Here is a 16,875-nt window from a genome sequence, read left to right on the forward strand (position 1 = left end):
TAGTGTGTTCATGGGTAATAAATCGACTTTCACATGTAATGCAGTACAGAGAATATTGAGTCCTTCAAGAGGCATGAAAGAAAGCCGTTATTGTGTTGATTGTTCTCTCCACCTCCCTGCAACAGAAACAGGATGGATGGATTAAAGTTATCCTACCAGACATAGGAGTCCTGAATGGGCCCACCAGTCTTATATATCTCGCCTGATCGAGCCTGATCGAGCGATGAGCGTGGTATCATGTTGCAAGTGGCTGCATGGCTTAGCTTACTAAATGCAAATGCATAAGAGTAATATTCTTAGCATTTCTAGAGCCTACGGCCACACCACACTGAATGCGCCCGATCTCGTCTGATCTCGGAAGCTAAGCAGTGTCGGGCCTAGTTAGTACCTGGATGGGAGACCGCCTGGGAATACCAGGTGCTGTAGGCTTTTTTTTTGCTCCAAGTTCAGGAAGTGAGCCATTTCTCAATTGCCTTTCAAAACTGCAAGGTCTAGCCGACTAGATGCTTAAAAGTACAAAACTCACTAGGCCCAGAGCCTACGGCCACACCACACTGAATGCGCCTGATCTCGTCTGATCTCGGAAGCTAAGCAGTGTCGGGCCTAGTTAGTACCTGGATGGGAGACCGCATGGGAATACCAGGTGCTGTAGGCTTTTTTGTGCTCCAAGTTCAGGAAGTGAGCCATTTCTCAATTGCCTTTCAAAACTGCAAGGTCTAGCCGACTAGATGCTTAAAAGTACAAAACTCACTAGGCCCAGAGCCTACGGCCACACCACACTGAATGCGCCCGATCTCGTCTGATCTCGGAAGCTAAGCAGTGTCGGGCCTAGTTAGTACCTGGATGGGAGACCGCCTGGGAATACCAGGTGCTGTAGGCTTTTTTGTGCTCCAAGTTCAGGAAGTGAGCCATTTCTCAATTGCCTTTCAAAACTGCAAGGTCTAGCCGACTAGATGCTTAAAAGTACAAAACTCACTAGGCCCAGAGCCTACGGCCACACCACACTGAATGCGCCCGATCTCGTCTGATCTCGGAAGCTAAGCAGTGTCGGGCCTAGTTAGTACCTGGATGGGAGACCGCCTGGGAATACCAGGTGCTGTAGGCTATTTTGTGCTCCATGATTAGTAATTGCGCAACTTCTCAATTACTTTTCAAATTTGGTATGTTTCCAAAATAATTGTATCCCGTTTTATAGCGGAAATGTTGGACAGCATTATGAGGGCTGGAGCTACCTATTTACATATAATTAGCATACAGGTAGTGTGTTCATGGGTAATAAATCGACTTTCACATGTAATGCAGTACAGAGAATATTGAGTCCTTCAAGAGGCATGAAAGAAAGCCGTTATTGTGTTGATTGTTCTCTCCACCTCCCTGCAACAGAAACAGGATGGATGGATTAAAGTTATCCTACCAGACATAGGAGTCCTGAATGGGCCCACCAGTCTTATATATCTCGCCTGATCGAGCCTGATCGAGCGCTGATCGAGCGATGAGCGTGGTATCATGTTGCAAGTGGCTGCATGGCTTAGCTTACTAAATGCAAATGCATAAGAGTAATATTCTTAGCATTTCTAGAGCCTACGGCCACACCACACTAAGCAGTGTCGGGCCTAGTTAGTACCTGGATGGGAGACCGCCTGGGAATACCAGGTGCTGTAGGCTTTTTTGTGCTCCAAGTTCAGGAAGTGAGCCATTTCTCAATTGCCTTTCAAAACTGCAAGGTCTAGCCGACTAGATGCTTAAAAGTACAAAACTCACTAGGACCAGAGCCTACGGCCACACCACACTGAATGCGCCCGATCTCGTCTGATCTCGGAAGCTAAGCAGTGTCGGGCCTAGTTAGTACCTGGATGGGAGACCGCCTGGGAATACCAGGTGCTGTAGGCTTTTTTGTGCTCCAAGTTCAGGAAGTGAGCCATTTCTCAATTGCCTTTCAAAACTGCAAGGTCTAGCCGACTAGATGCTTAAAAGTACAAAACTCACTAGGCCCAGAACCTACGGCCACACCACACTGAATGCGCCCGATCTCGTCTGATCTCGGAAGCTAAGCAGTGTCGGGCCTAGTTAGTACCTGGATGGGAGACCGCCTGGGAATACCAGGTGCTGTAGGCTATTTTGTGCTCCATGATTAGTAATTGCACAACTTCTCAATTACTTTTCAAATTTGGTATGTTTCCAAAATAATTGTATCCCGTTTTATAGCGGAAATGTTGGACAACATTATGAGGGCTGGAGCTACCTATTTACATATAATTAGCATACAGGTAGTGTGTTCATGGGTAATAAATCGACTTTCACATGTAATGCAGTACAGAGAATATTGAGTCCTTCAAGAGGCATGAAAGAAAGCAGTTATTGTGTTGATTGTTCTCTCCACCTCCCTGCAACAGAAACAGGATGGATGGATTAAAGTTATCCTACCAGACATAGGAGTCCTGAATGGGCCCACCAGTCTTATATATCTCGCCTGATCGAGCCTGATCGAGCGATGAGCGTGGTATCATGTTGCAAGTGGCTGCATGGCTTAGCTTACTAAATGCAAATGCATAAGAGTAATATTCTTAGCATTTCTAGAGCCTACGGCCACACCACACTGAATGCGCCCGATCTCGTCTGATCTCGGAAGCTAAGCAGTGTCGGGCCTAGTTAGTACCTGGATGGGAGACCGCCTGGGAATACCAGGTGCTGTAGGCTTTTTTTTTGCTCCAAGTTCAGGAAGTGAGCCATTTCTCAATTGCCTTTCAAAACTGCAAGGTCTAGCCGACTAGATGCTTAAAAGTACAAAACTCACTAGGCCCAGAGCCTACGGCCACACCACACTGAATGCGCCTGATCTCGTCTGATCTCGGAAGCTAAGCAGTGTTGGGCCTAGTTAGTACCTGGATGGGAGACCGCATGGGAATACCAGGTGCTGTAGGCTTTTTTGTGCTCCAAGTTCAGGAAGTGAGCCATTTCTCAATTGCCTTTCAAAACTGCAAGGTCTAGCCGACTAGATGCTTAAAAGTACAAAACTCACTAGGCCCAGAGCCTACGGCCACACCACACTGAATGCGCCCGATCTCGTCTGATCTCGGAAGCTAAGCAGTGTCGGGCCTAGTTAGTACCTGGATGGGAGACCGCCTGGGAATATCAGGTGCTGTAGGCTTTTTTGTGCTCCAAGTTCAGGAAGTGAGCCATTTCTCAATTGCCTTTCAAAACTGCAAGGTCTAGCCGACTAGATGCTTAAAAGTACAAAACTCACTAGGCCCAGAGCCTACGGCCACACCACACTGAATGCGCCCGATCTCGGAAGCTAAGCAGTGTCGGGCCTAGTTAGTACCTGGATGGGAGACCGCCTGGGAATACCAGGTGCTGTAGGCTATTTTGTGCTCCATGATTAGTAATTGCGCAACTTCTCAATTACTTTTCAAATTTGGTATGTTTCCAAAATAATTGTATCCCGTTTTATAGCGGAAATGTTGGACAGCATTATGAGGGCTGGAGCTACCTATTTACATATAATTAGCATACAGGTAGTGTGTTCATGGGTAATAAATCGACTTTCACATGTAATGCAGTACAGAGAATATTGAGTCCTTCAAGAGGCATGAAAGAAAGCCGTTATTGTGTTGATTGTTCTCTCCACCTCCCTGCAACAGAAACAGGATGGATGGATTAAAGTTATCCTACCAGACATAGGAGTCCTGAATGGGCCCACCAGTCTTATATATCTCGCCTGATCGAGCCTGATCGAGCGATGAGCGTGGTATCATGTTGCAAGTGGCTGCATGGCTTAGCTTACTAAATGCAAATGCATAAGAGTAATATTCTTAGCATTTCTAGAGCCTACGGCCACACCACACTGAATGCGCCCGATCTCGTCTGATCTCGGAAGCTAAGCAGTGTCGGGCCTAGTTAGTACCTGGATGGGAGACCGCCTGGGAATACCAGGTGCTGTAGGCTTTTTTTTTGCTCCAAGTTCAGGAAGTGAGCCATTTCTCAATTGCCTTTCAAAACTGCAAGGTCTAGCCGACTAGATGCTTAAAAGTACAAAACTCACTAGGCCCAGAGCCTACGGCCACACCACACTGAATGCGCCTGATCTCGTCTGATCTCGGAAGCTAAGCAGTGTCGGGCCTAGTTAGTACCTGGATGGGAGACCGCATGGGAATACCAGGTGCTGTAGGCTTTTTTGTGCTCCAAGTTCAGGAAGTGAGCCATTTCTCAATTGCCTTTCAAAACTGCAAGGTCTAGCCGACTAGATGCTTAAAAGTACAAAACTCACTAGGCCCAGAGCCTACGGCCACACCACACTGAATGCGCCCGATCTCGTCTGATCTCGGAAGCTAAGCAGTGTCGGGCCTAGTTAGTACCTGGATGGGAGACCGCCTGGGAATACCAGGTGCTGTAGGCTTTTTTGTGCTCCAAGTTCAGGAAGTGAGCCATTTCTCAATTGCCTTTCAAAACTGCAAGGTCTAGCCGACTAGATGCTTAAAAGTACAAAACTCACTAGGCCCAGAGCCTACGGCCACACCACACTGAATGCGCCCGATCTCGTCTGATCTCGGAAGCTAAGCAGTGTCGGGCCTAGTTAGTACCTGGATGGGAGACCGCCTGGGAATACCAGGTGCTGTAGGCTATTTTGTGCTCCATGATTAGTAATTGCGCAACTTCTCAATTACTTTTCAAATTTGGTATGTTTCCAAAATAATTGTATCCCGTTTTATAGCGGAAATGTTGGACAGCATTATGAGGGCTGGAGCTACCTATTTACATATAATTAGCATACAGGTAGTGTGTTCATGGGTAATAAATCGACTTTCACATGTAATGCAGTACAGAGAATATTGAGTCCTTCAAGAGGCATGAAAGAAAGCCGTTATTGTGTTGATTGTTCTCTCCACCTCCCTGCAACAGAAACAGGATGGATGGATTAAAGTTATCCTACCAGACATAGGAGTCCTGAATGGGCCCACCAGTCTTATATATCTCGCCTGATCGAGCCTGATCGAGCGCTGATCGAGCGATGAGCGTGGTATCATGTTGCAAGTGGCTGCATGGCTTAGCTTACTAAATGCAAATGCATAAGAGTAATATTCTTAGCATTTCTAGAGCCTACGGCCACACCACACTAAGCAGTGTCGGGCCTAGTTAGTACCTGGATGGGAGACCGCCTGGGAATACCAGGTGCTGTAGGCTTTTTTGTGCTCCAAGTTCAGGAAGTGAGCCATTTCTCAATTGCCTTTCAAAACTGCAAGGTCTAGCCGACTAGATGCTTAAAAGTACAAAACTCACTAGGACCAGAGCCTACGGCCACACCACACTGAATGCGCCCGATCTCGTCTGATCTCGGAAGCTAAGCAGTGTCGGGCCTAGTTAGTACCTGGATGGGAGACCGCCTGGGAATACCAGGTGCTGTAGGCTTTTTTGTGCTCCAAGTTCAGGAAGTGAGCCATTTCTCAATTGCCTTTCAAAACTGCAAGGTCTAGCCGACTAGATGCTTAAAAGTACAAAACTCACTAGGCCCAGAGCCTACGGCCACACCACACTGAATGTGCCCGATCTCGTCTGATCTCGGAAGCTAAGCAGTGTCGGGCCTAGTTAGTACCTGGATGGGAGACCGCCTGGGAATACCAGGTGCTGTAGGCTTTTTTGTGCTCCAAGTTCAGGAAGTGAGCCATTTCTCAATTGCCTTTCAAAACTGCAAGGTCTAGCCGACTAGATGCTTAAAAGTACAAAACTCACTAGGCCCAGAGCCTACGGCCACACCACACTGAATGCGCCCGATCTCGTATGATCTCAGAAGCTAAGCAGTGTCGGGCCTAGTTAGTACCTGGATGGGAGACCGCCTGGGAATACCAGGTGCTGTAGGCTATTTTGTGCTCCATGATTAGTAATTGCGCAACTTCTCAATTACTTTTCAAATTTGGTATGTTTCCAAAATAATTGTATCCCGTTTTATAGCGGAAATGTTGGACAGCATTATGAGGGCTGGAGCTACCTATTTACATATAATTAGCATACAGGTAGTGTGTTCATGGGTAATAAATCGACTTTCACATGTAATGCAGTACAGAGAATATTGAGTCCTTCAAGAGGCATGAAAGAAAGCCGTTATTGTGTTGATTGTTCTCTCCACCTCCCTGCAACAGAAACAGGATGGATGGATTAAAGTTATCCTACCAGACATAGGAGTCCTGAATGGGCCCACCAGTCTTATATATCTCGCCTGATCGAGCGCTGATCGAGCGATGAGCGTGGTATCATGTTGCAAGTGGCTGCATGGCTTAGCTTACTAAATGCAAATGCATAAGAGTAATATTCTTAGCATTTCTAGAGCCTACGGCCACACCACACTAAGCAGTGTCGGGCCTAGTTAGTACCTGGATGGGAGACCGCCTGGGAATACCAGGTGCTGTAGGCTTTTTTGTGCTCCAAGTTCAGGAAGTGAGCCATTTCTCAATTGCCTTTCAAAACTGCAAGGTCTAGCCGACTAGATGCTTAAAAGTACAAAACTCACTAGGACCAGAGCCTACGGCCACACCACACTGAATGCGCCCGATCTCGTCTGATCTCGGAAGCTAAGCAGTGTCGGGCCTAGTTAGTACCTGGATGGGAGACCGCCTGGGAATACCAGGTGCTGTAGGCTTTTTTGTGCTCCAAGTTCAGGAAGTGAGCCATTTCTCAATTGCCTTTCAAAACTGCAAGGTCTAGCCGACTAGATGCTTAAAAGTACAAAACTCACTAGGCCCAGAACCTACGGCCACACCACACTGAATGCGCCCGATCTCGTCTGATCTCGGAAGCTAAGCAGTGTCGGGCCTAGTTAGTACCTGGATGGGAGACCGCCTGGGAATACCAGGTGCTGTAGGCTTTTTTGTGCTCCAAGTTCAGGAAGTGAGCCATTTCTCAATTGCCTTTCAAAACTGCAAGGTCTAGCCGACTAGATGCTTAAAAGTACAAAACTCACTAGGCCCAGAGCCTACGGCCACACCACACTGAATGCGCCCGATCTCGTCTGATCTCGGAAGCTAAGCAGTGTCGGGCCTAGTTAGTACCTGGATGGGAGACCGCCTGGGAATACCAGGTGCTGTAGGCTATTTTGTGCTCCATGATTAGTAATTGCGCAACTTCTCAATTACTTTTCAAATTTGGTATGTTTCCAAAATAATTGTATCCCGTTTTATAGCGGAAATGTTGGACAGCATTATGAGGGCTGGAGCTACCTATTTACATATAATTAGCATACAGGTAGTGTGTTCATGGGTAATAAATCGACTTTCACATGTAATGCAGTACAGAGAATATTGAGTCCTTCAAGAGGCATGAAAGAAAGCCGTTATTGTGTTGATTGTTCTCTCCACCTCCCTGCAACAGAAACAGGATGGATGGATTAAAGTTATCCTACCAGACATAGGAGTCCTGAATGGGCCCACCAGTCTTATATATCTCGCCTGATCGAGCCTGATCGAGCGATGAGCGTGGTATCATGTTGCAAGTGGCTGCATGGCTTAGCTTACTAAATGCAAATGCATAAGAGTAATATTCTTAGCATTTCTAGAGCCTACGGCCACACCACACTGAATGCGCCCGATCTCGTCTGATCTCGGAAGCTAAGCAGTGTCGGGCCTAGTTAGTACCTGGATGGGAGACCGCCTGGGAATACCAGGTGCTGTAGGCTTTTTTTTTGCTCCAAGTTCAGGAAGTGAGCCATTTCTCAATTGCCTTTCAAAACTGCAAGGTCTAGCCGACTAGATGCTTAAAAGTACAAAACTCACTAGGCCCAGAGCCTACGGCCACACCACACTGAATGCGCCTGATCTCGTCTGATCTCGGAAGCTAAGCAGTGTCGGGCCTAGTTAGTACCTGGATGGGAGACCGCATGGGAATACCAGGTGCTGTAGGCTTTTTTGTGCTCCAAGTTCAGGAAGTGAGCCATTTCTCAATTGCCTTTCAAAACTGCAAGGTCTAGCCGACTAGATGCTTAAAAGTACAAAACTCACTAGGCCCAGAGCCTACGGCCACACCACACTGAATGCGCCCGATCTCGTCTGATCTCGGAAGCTAAGCAGTGGCGGGCCTAGTTAGTACCTGGATGGGAGACCGCCTGGGAATATCAGGTGCTGTAGGCTTTTTTGTGCTCCAAGTTCAGGAAGTGAGCCATTTCTCAATTGCCTTTCAAAACTGCAAGGTCTAGCCGACTAGATGCTTAAAAGTACAAAACTCACTAGGCCCAGAGCCTACGGCCACACCACACTGAATGCGCCCGATCTCGTCTGATCTCGGAAGCTAAGCAGTGTCGGGCCTAGTTAGTACCTGGATGGGAGACCGCCTGGGAATACCAGGTGCTGTAGGCTATTTTGTGCTCCATGATTAGTAATTGCGCAACTTCTCAATTACTTTTCAAATTTGGTATGTTTCCAAAATAATTGTATCCCGTTTTATAGCGGAAATGTTGGACAGCATTATGAGGGCTGGAGCTACCTATTTACATATAATTAGCATACAGGTAGTGTGTTCATGGGTAATAAATCGACTTTCACATGTAATGCAGTACAGAGAATATTGAGTCCTTCAAGAGGCATGAAAGAAAGCCGTTATTGTGTTGATTGTTCTCTCCACCTCCCTGCAACAGAAACAGGATGGATGGATTAAAGTTATCCTACCAGACATAGGAGTCCTGAATGGGCCCACCAGTCTTATATATCTCGCCTGATCGAGCCTGATCGAGCGATGAGCGTGGTATCATGTTGCAAGTGGCTGCATGGCTTAGCTTACTAAATGCAAATGCATAAGAGTAATATTCTTAGCATTTCTAGAGCCTACGGCCACACCACACTGAATGCGCCCGATCTCGTCTGATCTCGGAAGCTAAGCAGTGTCGGGCCTAGTTAGTACCTGGATGGGAGACCGCCTGGGAATACCAGGTGCTGTAGGCTTTTTTTTTGCTCCAAGTTCAGGAAGTGAGCCATTTCTCAATTGCCTTTCAAAACTGCAAGGTCTAGCCGACTAGATGCTTAAAAGTACAAAACTCACTAGGCCCAGAGCCTACGGCCACACCACACTGAATGCGCCTGATCTCGTCTGATCTCGGAAGCTAAGCAGTGTCGGGCCTAGTTAGTACCTGGATGGGAGACCGCATGGGAATACCAGGTGCTGTAGGCTTTTTTGTGCTCCAAGTTCAGGAAGTGAGCCATTTCTCAATTGCCTTTCAAAACTGCAAGGTCTAGCCGACTAGATGCTTAAAAGTACAAAACTCACTAGGCCCAGAGCCTACGGCCACACCACACTGAATGCGCCCGATCTCGTCTGATCTCGGAAGCTAAGCAGTGTCGGGCCTAGTTAGTACCTGGATGGGAGACCGCCTGGGAATACCAGGTGCTGTAGGCTTTTTTGTGCTCCAAGTTCAGGAAGTGAGCCATTTCTCAATTGCCTTTCAAAACTGCAAGGTCTAGCCGACTAGATGCTTAAAAGTACAAAACTCACTAGGCCCAGAGCCTACGGCCACACCACACTGAATGCGCCCGATCTCGTCTGATCTCGGAAGCTAAGCAGTGTCGGGCCTAGTTAGTACCTGGATGGGAGACCGCCTGGGAATACCAGGTGCTGTAGGCTATTTTGTGCTCCATGATTAGTAATTGCGCAACTTCTCAATTACTTTTCAAATTTGGTATGTTTCCAAAATAATTGTATCCCGTTTTATAGCGGAAATGTTGGACAGCATTATGAGGGCTGGAGCTACCTATTTACATATAATTAGCATACAGGTAGTGTGTTCATGGGTAATAAATCGACTTTCACATGTAATGCAGTACAGAGAATATTGAGTCCTTCAAGAGGCATGAAAGAAAGCCGTTATTGTGTTGATTGTTCTCTCCACCTCCCTGCAACAGAAACAGGATGGATGGATTAAAGTTATCCTACCAGACATAGGAGTCCTGAATGGGCCCACCAGTCTTATATATCTCGCCTGATCGAGCCTGATCGAGCGCTGATCGAGCGATGAGCGTGGTATCATGTTGCAAGTGGCTGCATGGCTTAGCTTACTAAATGCAAATGCATAAGAGTAATATTCTTAGCATTTCTAGAGCCTACGGCCACACCACACTAAGCAGTGTCGGGCCTAGTTAGTACCTGGATGGGAGACCGCCTGGGAATACCAGGTGCTGTAGGCTTTTTTGTGCTCCAAGTTCAGGAAGTGAGCCATTTCTCAATTGCCTTTCAAAACTGCAAGGTCTAGCCGACTAGATGCTTAAAAGTACAAAACTCACTAGGACCAGAGCCTACGGCCACACCACACTGAATGCGCCCGATCTCGTCTGATCTCGGAAGCTAAGCAGTGTCGGGCCTAGTTAGTACCTGGATGGGAGACCGCCTGGGAATACCAGGTGCTGTAGGCTTTTTTGTGCTCCAAGTTCAGGAAGTGAGCCATTTCTCAATTGCCTTTCAAAACTGCAAGGTCTAGCCGACTAGATGCTTAAAAGTACAAAACTCACTAGGCCCAGAGCCTACGGCCACACCACACTGAATGCGCCCGATCTCGTCTGATCTCGGAAGCTAAGCAGTGTCGGGCCTAGTTAGTACCTGGATGGGAGACCGCCTGGGAATACCAGGTGCTGTAGGCTTTTTTGTGCTCCAAGTTCAGGAAGTGAGCCATTTCTCAATTGCCTTTCAAAACTGCAAGGTCTAGCCGACTAGATGCTTAAAAGTACAAAACTCACTAGGCCCAGAGCCTACGGCCACACCACACTGAATGCGCCCGATCTCGTATGATCTCGGAAGCTAAGCAGTGTCGGGCCTAGTTAGTACCTGGATGGGAGACCGCCTGGGAATACCAGGTGCTGTAGGCTATTTTGTGCTCCATGATTAGTAATTGCGCAACTTCTCAATTACTTTTCAAATTTGGTATGTTTCCAAAATAATTGTATCCCGTTTTATAGCGGAAATGTTGGACAGCATTATGAGGGCTGGAGCTACCTATTTACATATAATTAGCATACAGGTAGTGTGTTCATGGGTAATAAATCGACTTTCACATGTAATGCAGTACAGAGAATATTGAGTCCTTCAAGAGGCATGAAAGAAAGCCGTTATTGTGTTGATTGTTCTCTCCACCTCCCTGCAACAGAAACAGGATGGATGGATTAAAGTTATCCTACCAGACATAGGAGTCCTGAATGGGCCCACCAGTCTTATATATCTCGCCTGATCGAGCCTGATCGAGCGCTGATCGAGCGATGAGCGTGGTATCATGTTGCAAGTGGCTGCATGGCTTAGCTTACTAAATGCAAATGCATAAGAGTAATATTCTTAGCATTTCTAGAGCCTACGGCCACACCACACTAAGCAGTGTCGGGCCTAGTTAGTACCTGGATGGGAGACCGCCTGGGAATACCAGGTGCTGTAGGCTTTTTTGTGCTCCAAGTTCAGGAAGTGAGCCATTTCTCAATTGCCTTTCAAAACTGCAAGGTCTAGCCGACTAGATGCTTAAAAGTACAAAACTCACTAGGACCAGAGCCTACGGCCACACCACACTGAATGCGCCCGATCTCGTCTGATCTCGGAAGCTAAGCAGTGTCGGGCCTAGTTAGTACCTGGATGGGAGACCGCCTGGGAATACCAGGTGCTGTAGGCTTTTTTGTGCTCCAAGTTCAGGAAGTGAGCCATTTCTCAATTGCCTTTCAAAACTGCAAGGTCTAGCCGACTAGATGCTTAAAAGTACAAAACTCACTAGGCCCAGAACCTACGGCCACACCACACTGAATGCGCCCGATCTCGTCTGATCTCGGAAGCTAAGCAGTGTCGGGCCTAGTTAGTACCTGGATGGGAGACCGCCTGGGAATACCAGGTGCTGTAGGCTATTTTGTGCTCCATGATTAGTAATTGCACAACTTCTCAATTACTTTTCAAATTTGGTATGTTTCCAAAATAATTGTATCCCGTTTTATAGCGGAAATGTTGGACAACATTATGAGGGCTGGAGCTACCTATTTACATATAATTAGCATACAGGTAGTGTGTTCATGGGTAATAAATCGACTTTCACATGTAATGCAGTACAGAGAATATTGAGTCCTTCAAGAGGCATGAAAGAAAGCCGTTATTGTGTTGATTGTTCTCTCCACCTCCCTGCAACAGAAACAGGATGGATGGATTAAAGTTATCCTACCAGACATAGGAGTCCTGAATGGGCCCACCAGTCTTATATATCTCGCCTGATCGAGCCTGATCGAGCGATGAGCGTGGTATCATGTTGCAAGTGGCTGCATGGCTTAGCTTACTAAATGCAAATGCATAAGAGTAATATTCTTAGCATTTCTAGAGCCTACGGCCACACCACACTGAATGCGCCCGATCTCGTCTGATCTCGGAAGCTAAGCAGTGTTGGGCCTAGTTAGTACCTGGATGGGAGACCGCCTGGGAATACCAGGTGCTGTAGGCTTTTTTTTTGCTCCAAGTTCAGGAAGTGAGCCATTTCTCAATTGCCTTTCAAAACTGCAAGGTCTAGCCGACTAGATGCTTAAAAGTACAAAACTCACTAGGCCCAGAGCCTACGGCCACACCACACTGAATGCGCCTGATCTCGTCTGATCTCGGAAGCTAAGCAGTGTCGGGCCTAGTTAGTACCTGGATGGGAGACCGCATGGGAATACCAGGTGCTGTAGGCTTTTTTGTGCTCCAAGTTCAGGAAGTGAGCCATTTCTCAATTGCCTTTCAAAACTGCAAGGTCTAGCCGACTAGATGCTTAAAAGTACAAAACTCACTAGGCCCAGAGCCTACGGCCACACCACACTGAATGCGCCCGATCTCGTCTGATCTCGGAAGCTAAGCAGTGTCGGGCCTAGTTAGTACCTGGATGGGAGACCGCCTGGGAATATCAGGTGCTGTAGGCTTTTTTGTGCTCCAAGTTCAGGAAGTGAGCCATTTCTCAATTGCCTTTCAAAACTGCAAGGTCTAGCCGACTAGATGCTTAAAAGTACAAAACTCACTAGGCCCAGAGCCTACGGCCACACCACACTGAATGCGCCCGATCTCGTCTGATCTCGGAAGCTAAGCAGTGTCGGGCCTAGTTAGTACCTGGATGGGAGACCGCCTGGGAATACCAGGTGCTGTAGGCTATTTTGTGCTCCATGATTAGTAATTGCGCAACTTCTCAATTACTTTTCAAATTTGGTATGTTTCCAAAATAATTGTATCCCGTTTTATAGCGGAAATGTTGGACAGCATTATGAGGGCTGGAGCTACCTATTTACATATAATTAGCATACAGGTAGTGTGTTCATGGGTAATAAATCGACTTTCACATGTAATGCAGTACAGAGAATATTGAGTCCTTCAAGAGGCATGAAAGAAAGCCGTTATTGTGTTGATTGTTCTCTCCACCTCCCTGCAACAGAAACAGGATGGATGGATTAAAGTTATCCTACCAGACATAGGAGTCCTGAATGGGCCCACCAGTCTTATATATCTCGCCTGATCGAGCCTGATCGAGCGATGAGCGTGGTATCATGTTGCAAGTGGCTGCATGGCTTAGCTTACTAAATGCAAATGCATAAGAGTAATATTCTTAGCATTTCTAGAGCCTACGGCCACACCACACTGAATGCGCCCGATCTCGTCTGATCTCGGAAGCTAAGCAGTGTCGGGCCTAGTTAGTACCTGGATGGGAGACCGCCTGGGAATACCAGGTGCTGTAGGCTTTTTTTTTGCTCCAAGTTCAGGAAGTGAGCCATTTCTCAATTGCCTTTCAAAACTGCAAGGTCTAGCCGACTAGATGCTTAAAAGTACAAAACTCACTAGGCCCAGAGCCTACGGCCACACCACACTGAATGCGCCTGATCTCGTCTGATCTCGGAAGCTAAGCAGTGTCGGGCCTAGTTAGTACCTGGATGGGAGACCGCATGGGAATACCAGGTGCTGTAGGCTTTTTTGTGCTCCAAGTTCAGGAAGTGAGCCATTTCTCAATTGCCTTTCAAAACTGCAAGGTCTAGCCGACTAGATGCTTAAAAGTACAAAACTCACTAGGCCCAGAGCCTACGGCCACACCACACTGAATGCGCCCGATCTCGTCTGATCTCGGAAGCTAAGCAGTGTCGGGCCTAGTTAGTACCTGGATGGGAGACCGCCTGGGAATATCAGGTGCTGTAGGCTTTTTTGTGCTCCAAGTTCAGGAAGTGAGCCATTTCTCAATTGCCTTTCAAAACTGCAAGGTCTAGCCGACTAGATGCTTAAAAGTACAAAACTCACTAGGCCCAGAGCCTACGGCCACACCACACTGAATGCGCCCGATCTCGTCTGATCTCGGAAGCTAAGCAGTGTCGGGCCTAGTTAGTACCTGGATGGGAGACCGCCTGGGAATACCAGGTGCTGTAGGCTATTTTGTGCTCCATGATTAGTAATTGCGCAACTTCTCAATTACTTTTCAAATTTGGTATGTTTCCAAAATAATTGTATCCCGTTTTATAGCGGAAATGTTGGACAGCATTATGAGGGCTGGAGCTACCTATTTACATATAATTAGCATACAGGTAGTGTGTTCATGGGTAATAAATCGACTTTCACATGTAATGCAGTACAGAGAATATTGAGTCCTTCAAGAGGCATGAAAGAAAGCCGTTATTGTGTTGATTGTTCTCTCCACCTCCCTGCAACAGAAACAGGATGGATGGATTAAAGTTATCCTACCAGACATAGGAGTCCTGAATGGGCCCACCAGTCTTATATATCTCGCCTGATCGAGCCTGATCGAGCGATGAGCGTGGTATCATGTTGCAAGTGGCTGCATGGCTTAGCTTACTAAATGCAAATGCATAAGAGTAATATTCTTAGCATTTCTAGAGCCTACGGCCACACCACACTGAATGCGCCCGATCTCGTCTGATCTCGGAAGCTAAGCAGTGTCGGGCCTAGTTAGTACCTGGATGGGAGACCGCCTGGGAATACCAGGTGCTGTAGGCTTTTTTTTTGCTCCAAGTTCAGGAAGTGAGCCATTTCTCAATTGCCTTTCAAAACTGCAAGGTCTAGCCGACTAGATGCTTAAAAGTACAAAACTCACTAGGCCCAGAGCCTACGGCCACACCACACTGAATGCGCCTGATCTCGTCTGATCTCGGAAGCTAAGCAGTGTCGGGCCTAGTTAGTACCTGGATGGGAGACCGCATGGGAATACCAGGTGCTGTAGGCTTTTTTGTGCTCCAAGTTCAGGAAGTGAGCCATTTCTCAATTGCCTTTCAAAACTGCAAGGTCTAGCCGACTAGATGCTTAAAAGTACAAAACTCACTAGGCCCAGAGCCTACGGCCACACCACACTGAATGCGCCCGATCTCGTCTGATCTCGGAAGCTAAGCAGTGTCGGGCCTAGTTAGTACCTGGATGGGAGACCGCCTGGGAATACCAGGTGCTGTAGGCTTTTTTGTGCTCCAAGTTCAGGAAGTGAGCCATTTCTCAATTGCCTTTCAAAACTGCAAGGTCTAGCCGACTAGATGCTTAAAAGTACAAAACTCACTAGGCCCAGAGCCTACGGCCACACCACACTGAATGCGCCCGATCTCGTCTGATCTCGGAAGCTAAGCAGTGTCGGGCCTAGTTAGTACCTGGATGGGAGACCGCCTGGGAATACCAGGTGCTGTAGGCTATTTTGTGCTCCATGATTAGTAATTGCGCAACTTCTCAATTACTTTTCAAATTTGGTATGTTTCCAAAATAATTGTATCCCGTTTTATAGCGGAAATGTTGGACAGCATTATGAGGGCTGGAGCTACCTATTTACATATAATTAGCATACAGGTAGTGTGTTCATGGGTAATAAATCGACTTTCACATGTAATGCAGTACAGAGAATATTGAGTCCTTCAAGAGGCATGAAAGAAAGCCGTTATTGTGTTGATTGTTCTCTCCACCTCCCTGCAACAGAAACAGGATGGATGGATTAAAGTTATCCTACCAGACATAGGAGTCCTGAATGGGCCCACCAGTCTTATATATCTCGCCTGATCGAGCCTGATCGAGCGCTGATCGAGCGATGAGCGTGGTATCATGTTGCAAGTGGCTGCATGGCTTAGCTTACTAAATGCAAATGCATAAGAGTAATATTCTTAGCATTTCTAGAGCCTACGGCCACACCACACTAAGCAGTGTCGGGCCTAGTTAGTACCTGGATGGGAGACCGCCTGGGAATACCAGGTGCTGTAGGCTTTTTTGTGCTCCAAGTTCAGGAAGTGAGCCATTTCTCAATTGCCTTTCAAAACTGCAAGGTCTAGCCGACTAGATGCTTAAAAGTACAAAACTCACTAGGCCCAGAGCCTACGGCCACACCACACTGAATGCGCCCGATCTCGTCTGATCTCGGAAGCTAAGCAGTGTCGGGCCTAGTTAGTACCTGGATGGGAGACCGCCTGGGAATACCAGGTGCTGTAGGCTATTTTGTGCTCCATGATTAGTAATTGCGCAACTTCTCAATTACTTTTCAAATTTGGTATGTTTCCAAAATAATTGTATCCCGTTTTATAGCGGAAATGTTGGACAGCATTATGAGGGCTGGAGCTACCTATTTACATATAATTAGCATACAGGTAGTGTGTTCATGGGTAATAAATCGACTTTCACATGTAATGCAGTACAGAGAATATTGAGTCCTTCAAGAGGCATGAAAGAAAGCCGTTATTGTGTTGATTGTTCTCTCCACCTCCCTGCAACAGAAACAGGATGGATGGATTAAAGTTATCCTACCAGACATAGGAGTTCTGAATGGGCCCACCAGTCTTATATATCTCGCCTGATCGAGCCTGATCGAGCGCTGATCGAGCGATGAGCGTGGTATCATGTTGCAAGTGGCTGCATGGCTTAGCTTACTAAATGCAAATGCATAAGAGTAATATTCTTAGCATTTCTAGA

General features: G+C 47.0%; 45 non-coding genes and 1 pseudogene across 45 annotated transcripts; all 46 read left to right on the top strand.

Moving 5' to 3' along the window:
• Nucleotides 1–310: 310 nt before the first annotated feature.
• Nucleotides 311–429, top strand: LOC138553274 (5S ribosomal RNA). Its single transcript, XR_011296939.1, has one exon. It is a non-coding gene; the product is annotated as a 5S ribosomal RNA (ribosomal RNA).
• A 107-nt stretch (nt 430–536) lies between these two features.
• Nucleotides 537–655, top strand: LOC138552806 (5S ribosomal RNA). Its single transcript, XR_011296484.1, has one exon. It is a non-coding gene; the product is annotated as a 5S ribosomal RNA (ribosomal RNA).
• A 106-nt stretch (nt 656–761) lies between these two features.
• On the top strand, nt 762–880 carry LOC138553275 (5S ribosomal RNA). Its single transcript, XR_011296940.1, has one exon. It is a non-coding gene; the product is annotated as a 5S ribosomal RNA (ribosomal RNA).
• Nucleotides 881–986: 106 nt separating this feature from the next.
• On the top strand, nt 987–1,105 carry LOC138553276 (5S ribosomal RNA). Its single transcript, XR_011296941.1, has one exon. It is a non-coding gene; the product is annotated as a 5S ribosomal RNA (ribosomal RNA).
• A 666-nt stretch (nt 1,106–1,771) lies between these two features.
• On the top strand, nt 1,772–1,890 carry LOC138553278 (5S ribosomal RNA). The gene has a single exon (XR_011296943.1). It is a non-coding gene; the product is annotated as a 5S ribosomal RNA (ribosomal RNA).
• Nucleotides 1,891–1,996: 106 nt separating this feature from the next.
• Nucleotides 1,997–2,115, top strand: LOC138552748 (5S ribosomal RNA). The gene has a single exon (XR_011296426.1). It is a non-coding gene; the product is annotated as a 5S ribosomal RNA (ribosomal RNA).
• A 463-nt stretch (nt 2,116–2,578) lies between these two features.
• On the top strand, nt 2,579–2,697 carry LOC138553279 (5S ribosomal RNA). The gene has a single exon (XR_011296944.1). It is a non-coding gene; the product is annotated as a 5S ribosomal RNA (ribosomal RNA).
• Nucleotides 2,698–2,804: 107 nt separating this feature from the next.
• On the top strand, nt 2,805–2,923 carry LOC138552627 (5S ribosomal RNA). Its single transcript, XR_011296307.1, has one exon. It is a non-coding gene; the product is annotated as a 5S ribosomal RNA (ribosomal RNA).
• Nucleotides 2,924–3,029: 106 nt separating this feature from the next.
• On the top strand, nt 3,030–3,148 carry LOC138552521 (5S ribosomal RNA). Its single transcript, XR_011296203.1, has one exon. It is a non-coding gene; the product is annotated as a 5S ribosomal RNA (ribosomal RNA).
• Nucleotides 3,149–3,254: 106 nt separating this feature from the next.
• Nucleotides 3,255–3,363, top strand: LOC138553180 (5S ribosomal RNA; annotated as a pseudogene).
• Nucleotides 3,364–3,826: 463 nt separating this feature from the next.
• Nucleotides 3,827–3,945, top strand: LOC138553280 (5S ribosomal RNA). Its single transcript, XR_011296945.1, has one exon. It is a non-coding gene; the product is annotated as a 5S ribosomal RNA (ribosomal RNA).
• A 107-nt stretch (nt 3,946–4,052) lies between these two features.
• LOC138552807 (5S ribosomal RNA) lies at nt 4,053–4,171 on the top strand. Its single transcript, XR_011296485.1, has one exon. It is a non-coding gene; the product is annotated as a 5S ribosomal RNA (ribosomal RNA).
• Nucleotides 4,172–4,277: 106 nt separating this feature from the next.
• Nucleotides 4,278–4,396, top strand: LOC138553281 (5S ribosomal RNA). The gene has a single exon (XR_011296946.1). It is a non-coding gene; the product is annotated as a 5S ribosomal RNA (ribosomal RNA).
• A 106-nt stretch (nt 4,397–4,502) lies between these two features.
• Nucleotides 4,503–4,621, top strand: LOC138553282 (5S ribosomal RNA). Its single transcript, XR_011296947.1, has one exon. It is a non-coding gene; the product is annotated as a 5S ribosomal RNA (ribosomal RNA).
• Nucleotides 4,622–5,287: 666 nt separating this feature from the next.
• LOC138553283 (5S ribosomal RNA) lies at nt 5,288–5,406 on the top strand. Its single transcript, XR_011296948.1, has one exon. It is a non-coding gene; the product is annotated as a 5S ribosomal RNA (ribosomal RNA).
• A 106-nt stretch (nt 5,407–5,512) lies between these two features.
• LOC138552617 (5S ribosomal RNA) lies at nt 5,513–5,631 on the top strand. Its single transcript, XR_011296297.1, has one exon. It is a non-coding gene; the product is annotated as a 5S ribosomal RNA (ribosomal RNA).
• A 106-nt stretch (nt 5,632–5,737) lies between these two features.
• Nucleotides 5,738–5,856, top strand: LOC138553165 (5S ribosomal RNA). The gene has a single exon (XR_011296841.1). It is a non-coding gene; the product is annotated as a 5S ribosomal RNA (ribosomal RNA).
• A 656-nt stretch (nt 5,857–6,512) lies between these two features.
• LOC138553284 (5S ribosomal RNA) lies at nt 6,513–6,631 on the top strand. The gene has a single exon (XR_011296949.1). It is a non-coding gene; the product is annotated as a 5S ribosomal RNA (ribosomal RNA).
• Nucleotides 6,632–6,737: 106 nt separating this feature from the next.
• Nucleotides 6,738–6,856, top strand: LOC138552749 (5S ribosomal RNA). Its single transcript, XR_011296427.1, has one exon. It is a non-coding gene; the product is annotated as a 5S ribosomal RNA (ribosomal RNA).
• A 106-nt stretch (nt 6,857–6,962) lies between these two features.
• On the top strand, nt 6,963–7,081 carry LOC138553285 (5S ribosomal RNA). The gene has a single exon (XR_011296950.1). It is a non-coding gene; the product is annotated as a 5S ribosomal RNA (ribosomal RNA).
• A 463-nt stretch (nt 7,082–7,544) lies between these two features.
• LOC138553286 (5S ribosomal RNA) lies at nt 7,545–7,663 on the top strand. Its single transcript, XR_011296951.1, has one exon. It is a non-coding gene; the product is annotated as a 5S ribosomal RNA (ribosomal RNA).
• Nucleotides 7,664–7,770: 107 nt separating this feature from the next.
• Nucleotides 7,771–7,889, top strand: LOC138552808 (5S ribosomal RNA). The gene has a single exon (XR_011296486.1). It is a non-coding gene; the product is annotated as a 5S ribosomal RNA (ribosomal RNA).
• A 106-nt stretch (nt 7,890–7,995) lies between these two features.
• Nucleotides 7,996–8,114, top strand: LOC138553005 (5S ribosomal RNA). The gene has a single exon (XR_011296682.1). It is a non-coding gene; the product is annotated as a 5S ribosomal RNA (ribosomal RNA).
• A 106-nt stretch (nt 8,115–8,220) lies between these two features.
• On the top strand, nt 8,221–8,339 carry LOC138553287 (5S ribosomal RNA). Its single transcript, XR_011296952.1, has one exon. It is a non-coding gene; the product is annotated as a 5S ribosomal RNA (ribosomal RNA).
• A 463-nt stretch (nt 8,340–8,802) lies between these two features.
• On the top strand, nt 8,803–8,921 carry LOC138553289 (5S ribosomal RNA). Its single transcript, XR_011296954.1, has one exon. It is a non-coding gene; the product is annotated as a 5S ribosomal RNA (ribosomal RNA).
• A 107-nt stretch (nt 8,922–9,028) lies between these two features.
• LOC138552809 (5S ribosomal RNA) lies at nt 9,029–9,147 on the top strand. The gene has a single exon (XR_011296487.1). It is a non-coding gene; the product is annotated as a 5S ribosomal RNA (ribosomal RNA).
• A 106-nt stretch (nt 9,148–9,253) lies between these two features.
• On the top strand, nt 9,254–9,372 carry LOC138553290 (5S ribosomal RNA). The gene has a single exon (XR_011296955.1). It is a non-coding gene; the product is annotated as a 5S ribosomal RNA (ribosomal RNA).
• A 106-nt stretch (nt 9,373–9,478) lies between these two features.
• On the top strand, nt 9,479–9,597 carry LOC138553291 (5S ribosomal RNA). The gene has a single exon (XR_011296956.1). It is a non-coding gene; the product is annotated as a 5S ribosomal RNA (ribosomal RNA).
• Nucleotides 9,598–10,263: 666 nt separating this feature from the next.
• Nucleotides 10,264–10,382, top strand: LOC138553292 (5S ribosomal RNA). Its single transcript, XR_011296957.1, has one exon. It is a non-coding gene; the product is annotated as a 5S ribosomal RNA (ribosomal RNA).
• A 106-nt stretch (nt 10,383–10,488) lies between these two features.
• LOC138553293 (5S ribosomal RNA) lies at nt 10,489–10,607 on the top strand. Its single transcript, XR_011296958.1, has one exon. It is a non-coding gene; the product is annotated as a 5S ribosomal RNA (ribosomal RNA).
• Nucleotides 10,608–10,713: 106 nt separating this feature from the next.
• On the top strand, nt 10,714–10,832 carry LOC138552607 (5S ribosomal RNA). Its single transcript, XR_011296287.1, has one exon. It is a non-coding gene; the product is annotated as a 5S ribosomal RNA (ribosomal RNA).
• Nucleotides 10,833–11,498: 666 nt separating this feature from the next.
• On the top strand, nt 11,499–11,617 carry LOC138553294 (5S ribosomal RNA). The gene has a single exon (XR_011296959.1). It is a non-coding gene; the product is annotated as a 5S ribosomal RNA (ribosomal RNA).
• Nucleotides 11,618–11,723: 106 nt separating this feature from the next.
• On the top strand, nt 11,724–11,842 carry LOC138552750 (5S ribosomal RNA). Its single transcript, XR_011296428.1, has one exon. It is a non-coding gene; the product is annotated as a 5S ribosomal RNA (ribosomal RNA).
• A 463-nt stretch (nt 11,843–12,305) lies between these two features.
• LOC138553453 (5S ribosomal RNA) lies at nt 12,306–12,424 on the top strand. The gene has a single exon (XR_011297114.1). It is a non-coding gene; the product is annotated as a 5S ribosomal RNA (ribosomal RNA).
• A 107-nt stretch (nt 12,425–12,531) lies between these two features.
• On the top strand, nt 12,532–12,650 carry LOC138552810 (5S ribosomal RNA). The gene has a single exon (XR_011296488.1). It is a non-coding gene; the product is annotated as a 5S ribosomal RNA (ribosomal RNA).
• Nucleotides 12,651–12,756: 106 nt separating this feature from the next.
• LOC138552522 (5S ribosomal RNA) lies at nt 12,757–12,875 on the top strand. The gene has a single exon (XR_011296204.1). It is a non-coding gene; the product is annotated as a 5S ribosomal RNA (ribosomal RNA).
• A 106-nt stretch (nt 12,876–12,981) lies between these two features.
• On the top strand, nt 12,982–13,100 carry LOC138553295 (5S ribosomal RNA). The gene has a single exon (XR_011296960.1). It is a non-coding gene; the product is annotated as a 5S ribosomal RNA (ribosomal RNA).
• Nucleotides 13,101–13,563: 463 nt separating this feature from the next.
• Nucleotides 13,564–13,682, top strand: LOC138553296 (5S ribosomal RNA). The gene has a single exon (XR_011296961.1). It is a non-coding gene; the product is annotated as a 5S ribosomal RNA (ribosomal RNA).
• A 107-nt stretch (nt 13,683–13,789) lies between these two features.
• Nucleotides 13,790–13,908, top strand: LOC138552812 (5S ribosomal RNA). Its single transcript, XR_011296490.1, has one exon. It is a non-coding gene; the product is annotated as a 5S ribosomal RNA (ribosomal RNA).
• Nucleotides 13,909–14,014: 106 nt separating this feature from the next.
• LOC138552523 (5S ribosomal RNA) lies at nt 14,015–14,133 on the top strand. Its single transcript, XR_011296205.1, has one exon. It is a non-coding gene; the product is annotated as a 5S ribosomal RNA (ribosomal RNA).
• A 106-nt stretch (nt 14,134–14,239) lies between these two features.
• On the top strand, nt 14,240–14,358 carry LOC138553297 (5S ribosomal RNA). The gene has a single exon (XR_011296962.1). It is a non-coding gene; the product is annotated as a 5S ribosomal RNA (ribosomal RNA).
• A 463-nt stretch (nt 14,359–14,821) lies between these two features.
• Nucleotides 14,822–14,940, top strand: LOC138553298 (5S ribosomal RNA). The gene has a single exon (XR_011296963.1). It is a non-coding gene; the product is annotated as a 5S ribosomal RNA (ribosomal RNA).
• A 107-nt stretch (nt 14,941–15,047) lies between these two features.
• Nucleotides 15,048–15,166, top strand: LOC138552813 (5S ribosomal RNA). Its single transcript, XR_011296491.1, has one exon. It is a non-coding gene; the product is annotated as a 5S ribosomal RNA (ribosomal RNA).
• A 106-nt stretch (nt 15,167–15,272) lies between these two features.
• LOC138553300 (5S ribosomal RNA) lies at nt 15,273–15,391 on the top strand. The gene has a single exon (XR_011296965.1). It is a non-coding gene; the product is annotated as a 5S ribosomal RNA (ribosomal RNA).
• A 106-nt stretch (nt 15,392–15,497) lies between these two features.
• On the top strand, nt 15,498–15,616 carry LOC138553301 (5S ribosomal RNA). The gene has a single exon (XR_011296966.1). It is a non-coding gene; the product is annotated as a 5S ribosomal RNA (ribosomal RNA).
• Nucleotides 15,617–16,282: 666 nt separating this feature from the next.
• Nucleotides 16,283–16,401, top strand: LOC138553303 (5S ribosomal RNA). The gene has a single exon (XR_011296967.1). It is a non-coding gene; the product is annotated as a 5S ribosomal RNA (ribosomal RNA).
• Nucleotides 16,402–16,875: the final 474 nt, after the last annotated feature.

This window comes from Ambystoma mexicanum, unplaced genomic scaffold, assembly GCF_040938575.1.
Source record: "Ambystoma mexicanum isolate Mex_15411 unplaced genomic scaffold, UKY_AmexF1_1 Mex_scaf106, whole genome shotgun sequence".
NCBI lineage: Eukaryota > Metazoa > Chordata > Amphibia > Caudata > Ambystomatidae > Ambystoma > Ambystoma mexicanum.